This window comes from Brienomyrus brachyistius, chromosome 9 (assembly GCF_023856365.1).
Source record: "Brienomyrus brachyistius isolate T26 chromosome 9, BBRACH_0.4, whole genome shotgun sequence".
In the NCBI taxonomy this organism is placed as follows: domain Eukaryota; kingdom Metazoa; phylum Chordata; class Actinopteri; order Osteoglossiformes; family Mormyridae; genus Brienomyrus; species Brienomyrus brachyistius.
Genome location: NC_064541.1, coordinates 13,476,569 through 13,487,211, shown reverse-complemented (window position 1 = coordinate 13,487,211; position 10,643 = coordinate 13,476,569).

Sequence of the window (10,643 nt, the reverse complement as noted above, 5' to 3'; positions counted from 1 at the left end):
ACAGATGTATGCCAGGGTGATGGAGTAGCGTGCAAACTCGGGGGTGATGTGAGGGTGATGGAGTAGCGTGCAAACTCGAGGGTGGTGTGAGGGTGATGGAGTAGCTTGCAAACTCGGGGTGGTGTGAGGGTGATGGAGTAGCGTGCAAACTCGAGGGTGGTGTGAGGGTGATGGAGTAGCGTGCAAAGTCGGGGGTGGTGTGAGGGTGAAGGAGTAGCGTGCAAACTTGGGGGTGGTGTGAGGGTGATGGAGTAGCGTGCAAACTCGGGGGTGGTGTGAGGGTGATGGAGTAGCGTGCAAACTCGGGGGTGGTGTGAGGGTGATGGAGTAGCGTGCAAACTCGGGGGTGGTGTGAGGGTGATGGAGTAGCTTGCAAACTCGGGGGTGGTGTGAGGGTGATGGAGTAGCGTGCATACTCGGGGGTGGTGTGAGGGTGATGGAGTAGCGTGCATACTCGGGGGTGGTGTGAGGGTGATGGAGTAGCGTGCAAACTCTAGGGTGGTGTGAGGGTGATGGAGTAGCGTGCAAACTCGGGGGTGATGTGAGGGTGATGGAGTAGCGTGCAAACTCGGGGGTGGTGAGCACTGGGTGAAGAATATCGGTATGAGATAAATACACAGCCACGCCGCAGGTCGTAGATAGACGCACGGCGCTACTTACTGACGGGCTCCCAGCCAAAGCAATTACCTTTTTATCCATTTGAATTTGTGAACATTCTTACAGGGGCAATTCAGGTTCATTCCTGAGGGTACAACAGAAGGACCTTGCTAGGATCTGGACCGGGAACTTCCACGTCAGGAGGCCACCTGCCACCCCAACTCTGTGCCCTGAACTTTGCTCTGGAACATTAGAGGACTGACAGCCTTCCACTCAGCAGGTCCCAGTACCCAAGGTCCTCCTCAATCTCACATTTTGTTGGTTCATCGTGACTGACTGCTTCCCTACAAACCCCCTACTCCCCCCCTCCGCCCCCAAACATGACTTAGCACTCCTGTCTTGGGGGCATGCCCTACTCGCTCCTGGCCCCCCTCCTACGCTAGATTTACACCTGAGCCATAGAGGCCTACATTAAGAAATCTGCTTGCCGCTTGTCTTCCTCTTCCCAAAGCTGCATTGCAGCCCCCACTTCAGAACCCTCCTTTCTTAACCCCCACCCCCACTTTCCGGGCCTCCTGCTCTCCATGATGTTTCCCCCGAACCAGTATTTTTGTTAAGTGAAATAAAACGGGTGATCCAGCGCAGGCTCCGTCCCTTCTGATTGGCCCACCCTACCCTACCCCCCCCCCCCCCCGCATCACTAGCCCCAACACTCCACAGACTCGGCCATTAATTCTGTCAAACACTCTCGGGGGGTTTCTGTCACTAAGCTTCTCTCAGACAGGGCAGCTACCTCTGTTCCCCTGTGAATTTACCACCACTTTTACCCTCTGGGTCTGCCCCCCCCCCCCGATTCACCGACGGATGCTGTTCTCTTTCCCATGTTCAGGATTCCCGACGTGCCTGTGTGTCCCCCCCTTGGGGGTGACCCCCGCCCCTCTCTTGCTCAGTCGTACCCACTGCAGTTAGCGCTCCATCAAAAGAGCCGCCCACACTCTTTTGTGTGGTCTATGGGAAACCCTGCACCTCCTCAGCTTGTCATTCTGCTGTGTGTCTTTCAGCCATTCTTATGTAACACACATCCCACTTCCTCTAAGTGCCCTTCAATGATTCAGCGCCCCCTTCAGGTGGGACCCGGTAATGCCACTGCCGCTCAGCCTGCCAGAATACTGCTGGCTGTATAGTTTTGTGTGGCGCATTTCGGAATGTCGCACATTGCGAGTTTGTCAGAGACTCCCACGAGCGCAAAATTAAACAAAAAGATACCAGAGTTAATCATAGCTGCTGGAAAGTAATAATTGTAAGGTTTGATTGTACGTTCAAATATATCGCACGCTCTGTTTCCAATTGAGTTTACTGCCAAGCAAATCAGAAAAATAAACGCGGTAAAACCAACCGTCCACTTCGGTTTATACGGATAGTGCGAGTCATGATTGTGTATTGAAGTTACACCACAATTACCATTATTAAATGTAAAACAAAAAATGTTTTTTTCCATTAGTCGTAATTTGAAAGCCGCCTAATTAGTTTTATTGGTTTGTTAAATGTACAGTTTTCTGTGATACATTTCCTTTGCAATTATAAAATATGAGGTCGGATTTCTATTTAAAAGCAGCCTGTAATTTCACAGTGGACTGCAGCTGACGCTCGGAAACATGCGTTCTTTGATGGGGTATGAGCACCTGGACATTTACTCACACGGCCAGCTAATAAGCACATACCTAGTGTTTACTTCCTGGTTACTAGGGTTAATATGCACTAAACAGAACAAAAAGTCGACCTATGAGACTAAATAAAGGCCAGATATCAAGAAAACCAAAATATCATTGTGAAACAACTTAAAAACACTCCAGAAAGAAAAGCGGTGTTTTTTAATGAGGCTGCCACCACTGTGTGCTACCCCAGAACCCATTTTCGCTGGGATTGTGCTACAGCTCCCACTAGGCAGGAATCCCTCAGAGCGTGCTGGATGAAGGGTCCCCGGTGGGGGGGGTGCCGGATGACAGGTCCCCAGCAGGAGGTTGGGGAATCTCATCGGGAACATTGCCTTCCCAGCAGCCTCCGCAGGGGTGAAAATGGCCTGAGCATCAGGTGTGGCGTGGAGGCTTGGCGCCATGCGGGGGGGGGGGCGTAACGGCAGCTTAGCAGGGGTCAGAGGGCCGTCTCGCCAGGAGCCGTCACGTCCAGACCTCATTCTTACATTCCGGAGAATCTGAGCAGGGTGGGGGGGTTGACTGGCACTGCGACTTCCTGCCACAGGAACAAAGGCATTCTGCCTGCTCTGGCCGCCTCACTGGAATCTGCATGCCCCCCCCATTTGTATGGCCTTGCCCTGCAGTCCAAAGGCATGTTCTTCCAGAGGAGTGAGATCTGTGTATGTATTTGTGCTTAAGGTGTCCCCTGCCTCCTACCCAGTGCATTCTGGGATACGCTCCAAACGTGCCACGATCCAGTGCTGGATAAGCAGCTATAGAAAATCTGTGATATAGCAGGGGATGATCACTAGGGCTACACCACCCCATCTAATCCCAGGACCACATTCAAGTGCATTTCAAGGTGGATGCATGAAAGCTGAACAGACGGTCAGTGTCGTTTTAAGAAGCCCAGCCATGTTCGGAACAGACACAGACTGCTGGCTCGTGCTCCACTGCTGTGCAAATGCCTCCGCATGGAAACAGACTCGTGTTATTATGATATGCTGTGTTACTGATTACTCAGAGTGCACAGACTGCCTTGCTGACAGCCTGTTCTGGAGGAGAGTGGACTCACAGCACCTCTTCTGGGATTTACAACACCGGACAGTAAAATAACACTGACACTGATGTTAATGGACACACACTAGACTGTAAAATAACACTGACACTGATGTTATCAAACACACACCAGATCGTAAAATAACATTGACCCTGTTATTAACAGACACACACAGTAGACTGTAAACTAACACTGACACTGATGTTATCAAACACACACCAGACCATAAAATAACACTGACGTTAGCAGACAAACACAGCAGATTGTAGAATAACACTGACACTGGTGTTAAACACAGCAGATTGTAGAATAACACTGACACTGGTGTTAAACACAGCAGATTGTAGAATAACACTGACACTGGTGCTAACCCTAACGCTCCATACACACCCACCAAACTGAGCCACCAGCTATTACTACTGGTGTAAAAGAATCCGGAACAGCAGAAAAAAGGAGCAGCCTTTTAAAACTGCAACAAAACAAAGTAGGAAAAGCTAAAATAGAAAGGAACAAAGGCCCAAAACCTGGAGCGACTGCCACCCCGTCCACATCAGGAAGGTTCCGCTTCAGCCGGTCCACTCTCCATCTGGGCCCCCACGGCTGCTGCGGAGGGGCCACCAGTAGCCCCGCTAGTGACTGAGACTGAGGAAAGTGTGGGTCTTTTAACATAGACCAACATGCAGCCCATTTTACCTCCTAATTAATTAATTAAGTCATTTCAGCAACGGTTTGGATTCCTCCAGCCAGAAACAAGCATACTAGCTCAACTCATGGCTTGGAACTCTCTTATATAATAATTTTATTCATATAAATAGCTGCTTTTGCACACTAACACCCAGCATCCGTAAGAGTAACTCGTAACAGAATTAAGCTGTGTGGGCAGAGTCCAAGCGGCGTGAATCAGTCCCGTCTCGGACAGAATCGGGCCCCTGGTGCACCGTCCACTTAACGCCCCTCGACCGGGGTGTGAAACAGAGATGGGACAAGTGTCCCAGTGGAGCAGCGCAGCCATCAACGGAGAACGGCAGATAATCCAACCATCTGTAGCTCTGGAAGGCGCATTTCACGGCAGCATGAAGGGATGGTCCCCCGCGAGCCGCTTCAATGGAAACGCGCAAAGAAAATTGCAAGACAGGCATGTCAAACTCCAGTTATTACCAGTAAAGCTTGTGAAATGGCTTAACCCATTACGCACCCGGCTGAATCCTATCGAGCGGAAGATCTCCTCAAATCTGCGGCTGCTCTCTCTGAGCATCTCCGGAGCGTCTCAGCCGCTGAAAAGCCGGCTAATGGCAGCACTTCTATAATGTGACAAGACGCCGCCTCACATCTGCCCACCGACGCTCGTTAGCTGCCGATTATTCTCCCACTGCCCCCAGAGACCCCAGCACTTTGTTAAACAACACCGTTGCCGCCCCCCCGCCCTGTGTGATCGACTGCTCAGAGGGGACCCGGGCCCACACCGCCACATCTATCTCCGTAAGCGTCATTAAGTAAACATAAGTCATTAATGACGGAAAAGATCAATTCTGTGAAGGAGGAACTGAAATGGGTGGGGGGCAGAAACACGGTGGTCTCACTGCAGCTTTAGGACGGGGTCCTGCTGTCTCGGGGGGCGACACAAAACCTCCGAAGGATCCGTGTGCGTCTGGCTCCGCCCACAAGAAAGCCCGGAGCTCATTACACCGGCGGCAGCACGCTTCTCACCGCCGATTAGCAGAGCCATCAAAGGCACGCCCAACAGACATCAATAAGCAGCCTCCCGCCCAAGTCCGAAAACGGATGGGGCTCGGTAACCCCCAGAGGCCCCGGGCTCCACGTGGACGAGGCTCGACATCGGCACACTCTGCAGGATCTTACCTCCATCTTCACGGTAATGGAAGTGGGAAGATACGCACATTTGTGGTATAATTAGAGCTCAGCACGAGAAAGTGCTTCCAAGTGCTGCTGCAAAGAGAAGGAAAACAGACTCGTTCATTACTGACGGCATAAGAACGGACCTGCGATGCACTCGCAGGCATTAAGGCGCTACTGGCATTCATCAGACATGCACCTCTTGCTTTCGGAGCAAAGACCCCCCCCCTCCCCATTCCCTCGCTGGGTCTGTGTAGAAGCTCAGAAGCCTGTAACTTATTCAAACGTAATAGGTTGTGAGATGGTGTAAAAAATGGTGTTAAACATAGCCATACCAACAGAAACTAAAAAAATAATAATAATAAATAAAATGGGGTATAACTGACAATTAATCACGCAAGCTATGCAAAAATGCAGGATCTCAGCTGTAAACAGACAGACCCAGTTAGCTTCACACATCCATCTGCGAGGCCTGTAGATGATTCAGACAGAAACACAGGATCCTGCCTGCATTCCGCCAGCACGCAAAAGCGGGATCACTGCAGCCCAAGTCAGGCTGTCTGAAGGTGAAAATGCAAAGATGCTATCAGACTCAAATTACGGCGGAATCCGGGAAAATCCTACACGTCGACCTTGACGGTGGGAAAATGGAGCACTAATCTCTTAATCGCTGTGACACTTTTATGAAAATCCAGGACTGACGTTTCCAGACGCTACTTTTGATGCCGCCTCGTGTGTACCCAGTGAGACAGATGTTTTCGCAGGGATTTAACGATGTGGAATAAACCATTTTTTCCTTTTTTTTTTTAAATGCATAAATTTTCTTCAGACACCCTTCCTGGGGACGTTAACGAAACTAGATAGAACAGGATTATATAATTTCCACCATCTTAGATTATGTGAAAGACGCTTGGCGCTTCCTTGAAAGCAGCTAACGGGCAGTTTTGATGGCGGGAAACTATAAAAACTGAGGTATCCCAGAGATAAATGCGTTTTTTGTACAAGTCCGTGCATCACACCAAAAGATAAGGCTTCAACTAAGCTCCCGGGCCAAATGAACCTTCAAGAATGTTTTATTTTTTTCTGACGTTAAAAAGGCTGTTTAGACGGTGGTTCTGAAGCCTGATAAGGCCTGGTAAAGGCACTCCAGCAGAATGAGCCGTGTCCTCAAGGGCCCCCGCACCTGTGCTCTGTCAGGAAAGTCCCTCCACCTTCCCACAAAGTGCCCGTTTAACTAACCCCCCCCACCCTCCCCCCCAGGGCAGTCAAAGCAACCGTTTAATCAGCGTCAGTGCCCTCAGATCGGAGATTATTTTCTAATTTAGCGGCACGTAGATCGCTCGGCGAGATTGTGAGCATCGACATTCCCTTTGTTACTTTATGTGTGCTTTTATACGGATGGTTTTCCTCCCGGCTGGAATCATGCGACACCCAACTCAGAACTGAAATTGCTGAAATTGCAGTCATGCTTCTGAACAGAGAAGCATCAGTTAAGGTTTTACACTTTATGTTTATCCATTTATCCAATGAATATCTACATATTACTAGTAATTAATTAATACCCCTACTACAAAAGCATAATAATAGTAATATTAATAACAACTAAATAAATGTACCAGCAATAACCATGGATAACAAAAAAAGTGTCAATTCACAAGGTGTTTAAAACGCAGTGGAGCTGCATCCAGTGCGTTGTGTGTCGCAGCGTCTCAGGAGGACGACAGATCTGCTCACGTTCTCGCCTTCTGCAGCTTGTCAACGAGCGAAACATGACACACGGCTGAGGCGGCTTCCTGCAACTGAGGCTGCCAATTTTTTAAATATCACTGTGTCAGATTTTGTATTTCATGAAAGTTTGCACTTACGCCTTTCTGGTTCGTCCTTAGTTATTTCTATTCTGTTAGTCTGCATGAGTTTCTGTTGGGTGGATTGTTTGGGGTGACAAAGGAAGAGCAGAACGTAAAGCCCCCCCCGGTTCCTCCCGGAGCCCGAGCCTAATTCGCGTCGTGTCACGTACGGAGGACATCCGCAGCCAGACGCCGTTAATAACTCTTCCGCACACGCAGACGGCGGCTGGAGGCCGCGGTGGACATCACTGGGAAATAACACACACTCATAACCAAGCCGCTATTGTTCCACGCCAAAGGGCACGGCGGACCCTTGTCTAACATTTCCAAGGCTGCCCGACTTTCCAAATTACTACCGTTATTCAAATTAAAATGATCCAATTACGGCACGGATTCCCAGAGCGAGCGCGACCCATGGTGAGGGACCCGGGGCAACCAGGTAGAAGTAGGGGGAACCTTCCAGAGCTAGAAACTCTTAAAAGAACACAAATGTACCGCTGGGTATCACCCTGCCCAGGTGGCAAAGGAACCCAGGAAAGAAACAGAGCCTCACAAACAGCCAAGCGACCGAACTCCCGCCAACAGACGCAAATCTCTGACTCGATTTCTTTCACTGAGAGAAACGATAGGGCAGGTAAAGCGGGAAGTGTGAGGGGACAGCGACAGCCTATATCAAGCTTTCATGATAAATAAACAGCGCCTGCGTCAAAAGAGCCTTTCAGCTTGAGAGAAAAATCCCAGGTGGGCACTTTGGGCCGTATCGGATAAAGTGCCTTGGCTCTGCGGGACTCCGGGCCAGCTTGCTAGGCAGAGTACCTCTCTACCTCTACCCTGCGTGCGCCGCGGTGGGGACAGGCGGCCATAAGCCGAACGCTCAAACTCGTGGCATATTTATTCCTCAAACAGTTGTGATTTTAACACCCAGTGATTTACCGCTCCATTGCCGTCACTGTGCGGGACTCATTCGGATGGCTACTTTGGTGAGGGCACCTTACATTTCCTCACCCAGGGTCTGGGGTGCTTCCTAACCTGGAGCTCTGGCTGGGGTTTAAGCAGATAAAGCTGATGTTGACTGTGGGATGCTCTGGGCCTGATCCAGGCTGTCATTAAGAACAGCAGGAATCACTTCCTAGTACGGCACCTCCTGATGTTCAAAAATGATTTCAGCGTGCTAATCAGGTCCCATATTCATTCGCCCCCACCATTAACAACCTTATATATATAGCACACAGCATGGGGGGCAGCGCCGGCAATCTGAGCATGAGCATGTGCTTAAAATGGACTTCACTGCTTCCCTGAAAAGTGTAATGTTCGTTTGCGACCCATGACAGTGGCAGGACGACACAAAGCGAACCGACACACAGAAACAAGGAAGCAAAGAGCAGGGATAAGAGCGTGCGGGAGAACCAATCAGACAGCCGTGCGTCACGTGCTCCGCTCGCCGGAGGAACACGCCGTATGCATGTCACACACACGGTGTCACAGGCGTAAGAATGATCAGCATCCGGCGCGACGCCACCTGCTGCCGCTGAGGGTGGAACAGGTGTACGGCAGCGGGCTTACCGCGGAAGGCGGGCATATTCGCCGCGGTGACTCTCCGCAGGCGGTCTACACTCACAGCTGCACGTTTTCTGCCGCTGTCTCTGGTAGGAGCGACACCGCTACCCATCTGAGGTTACAGCTGTTCTGATTAAACCCACTAGGCCGCATAAAAATACCTGCAACATCTCGCGGCTGAACCTTCACAAGGGACTGTGGAACCCGGCTACAGAAAATGAATCTTTCTGCACAGCACAGGAGTGATTATCACCGCATGTTTGTTTAATTGCTTGAAAAGCCCCTTTGTTTTGTCATCTTCACACTTCGCATCCTCACACGGCATAACACTGGATTTAATCTACAAAGAGCTTGTTTCTTTTCTTCATTAAAAGTGAAATGAATTACGGCCCATTCTGACTGAATCCATGGCAACATGCGTGTGCGTACATACATGCGCAGGCAGGACATATTATCATATTATTAAACAAAAGCGTTTCTCTAAAAGTACTCTAATAGTACTTAACAGAGGAGTACCTCCAGGCTCTATTTTTGGTCCATTACTCTTAATTTTATATATATACAGCAGGAACACAAACAACAAGCTCAGTAAGAGAGAAAAACTATGGAATGGACGGGTCAGGAAGAGCACCAATCACAAGGGCTGTAACACACATCATTTCATTACACACATAACAAATGCTGGAGCTGTGCTGCTACCCCCTGTTCTTTTATGTCCCCACATTTGACTTTAAATGATTATGATACTAGGAAGAAAGCGGGATAATGCAGGAAGTAGATAAAACCAAAGAGGAGCACAGGAGCAGTGGGGAACACAGGGTGACCTGGAGCCTGCATCGCACGTTTTTCATCAGCACTACACAAAACTCCGCCTCTCCCTTTCTGGAAGATTCACTCAGATGATACCCATGGCAAAGCACTCGCCTCTGTTGTGGTACAGTCTCCACCATCTCCACACACTGTTGATCTCTCAGGCGGAGGGGCAGACCAATATGTAACTATGGGAACTGCACCCACCAGTCAAAGCCGGCCCGGACTGGGAGTCTTTATTCTGTTTATTAATTTTGAGTGTTCGCGCGCCTCGTCATGCCCCAAAACAGACGTCTTCGAGCTCGGCCCACTAAATACCGTTACTCACCGTGAATTCAGCCCAGGCACAGTGTCCCGACAGCCCCGGAGAGGCCCATCTCTGCTCAACACATAAATCCTGCCTGGAATTGTGTCCACAGGTCTTACCGCTGTGGATGGTTCAGCAGACTCATGACTCACTTTCACTGGCCCCCACAAACGGAGACGTGTGTTTTATATACTCATACAAGCTGAGTTATAAGGCGGGGGCTCCGGCCTTCACGTCCAATAAAGGAAAAATATGTGCCCCCAGTCTGCCAAACAGAGAGTGTGGGCAGGGGGTGGGGCATGCATTTGGCCCTCCGCAACCTTGACCACATCAAATAGCCAGTCACACCTCCAGCTACAAGATGAACAACAGCTAATTAAAAAAACAATGTGATTGGGGCGTTCCGAGAGGCAGGTGGGGGCAGCAGGAACAGCGACAGAGCTCTTTATCCGCCGGCATCATCCGGGAGGGGGTCGGGCAAACATCTGTGCTCCGAGATCGGGCAGGACAGCCAGATTTGGCTCGATCTGAAAAAAAATTTCAGGAAATCGGGTTCATCTGCCTCAGTGGTTCTCAAAGTGTGAGGCAGGAAGCACGACAAATCCCAGGATAGGGGGTGTGCGAAAACGTAGCGGAGCTAAAGCCAAATTTACATTTCTTTTTCTTCTTTTTCTTCTTATATTTATAGTGACATCTATAAATATATATATATTTATATGACTGATCTAACAAATTGTACGGGTGGGATGGGTACATGGGAGGTGAGGGCAATGAAAGGTCAACAACTTATAAGGGGGGGGGGCACAAAATAAGACTGAGGACCAGTGATCTGGCTAATGAGCTCCAGGCTGGAGGAGGGGAGAGGAAGTTAGACACAGGGGAGTTGGATTCCACCACGGGGTCGTGGTATCGGGGGG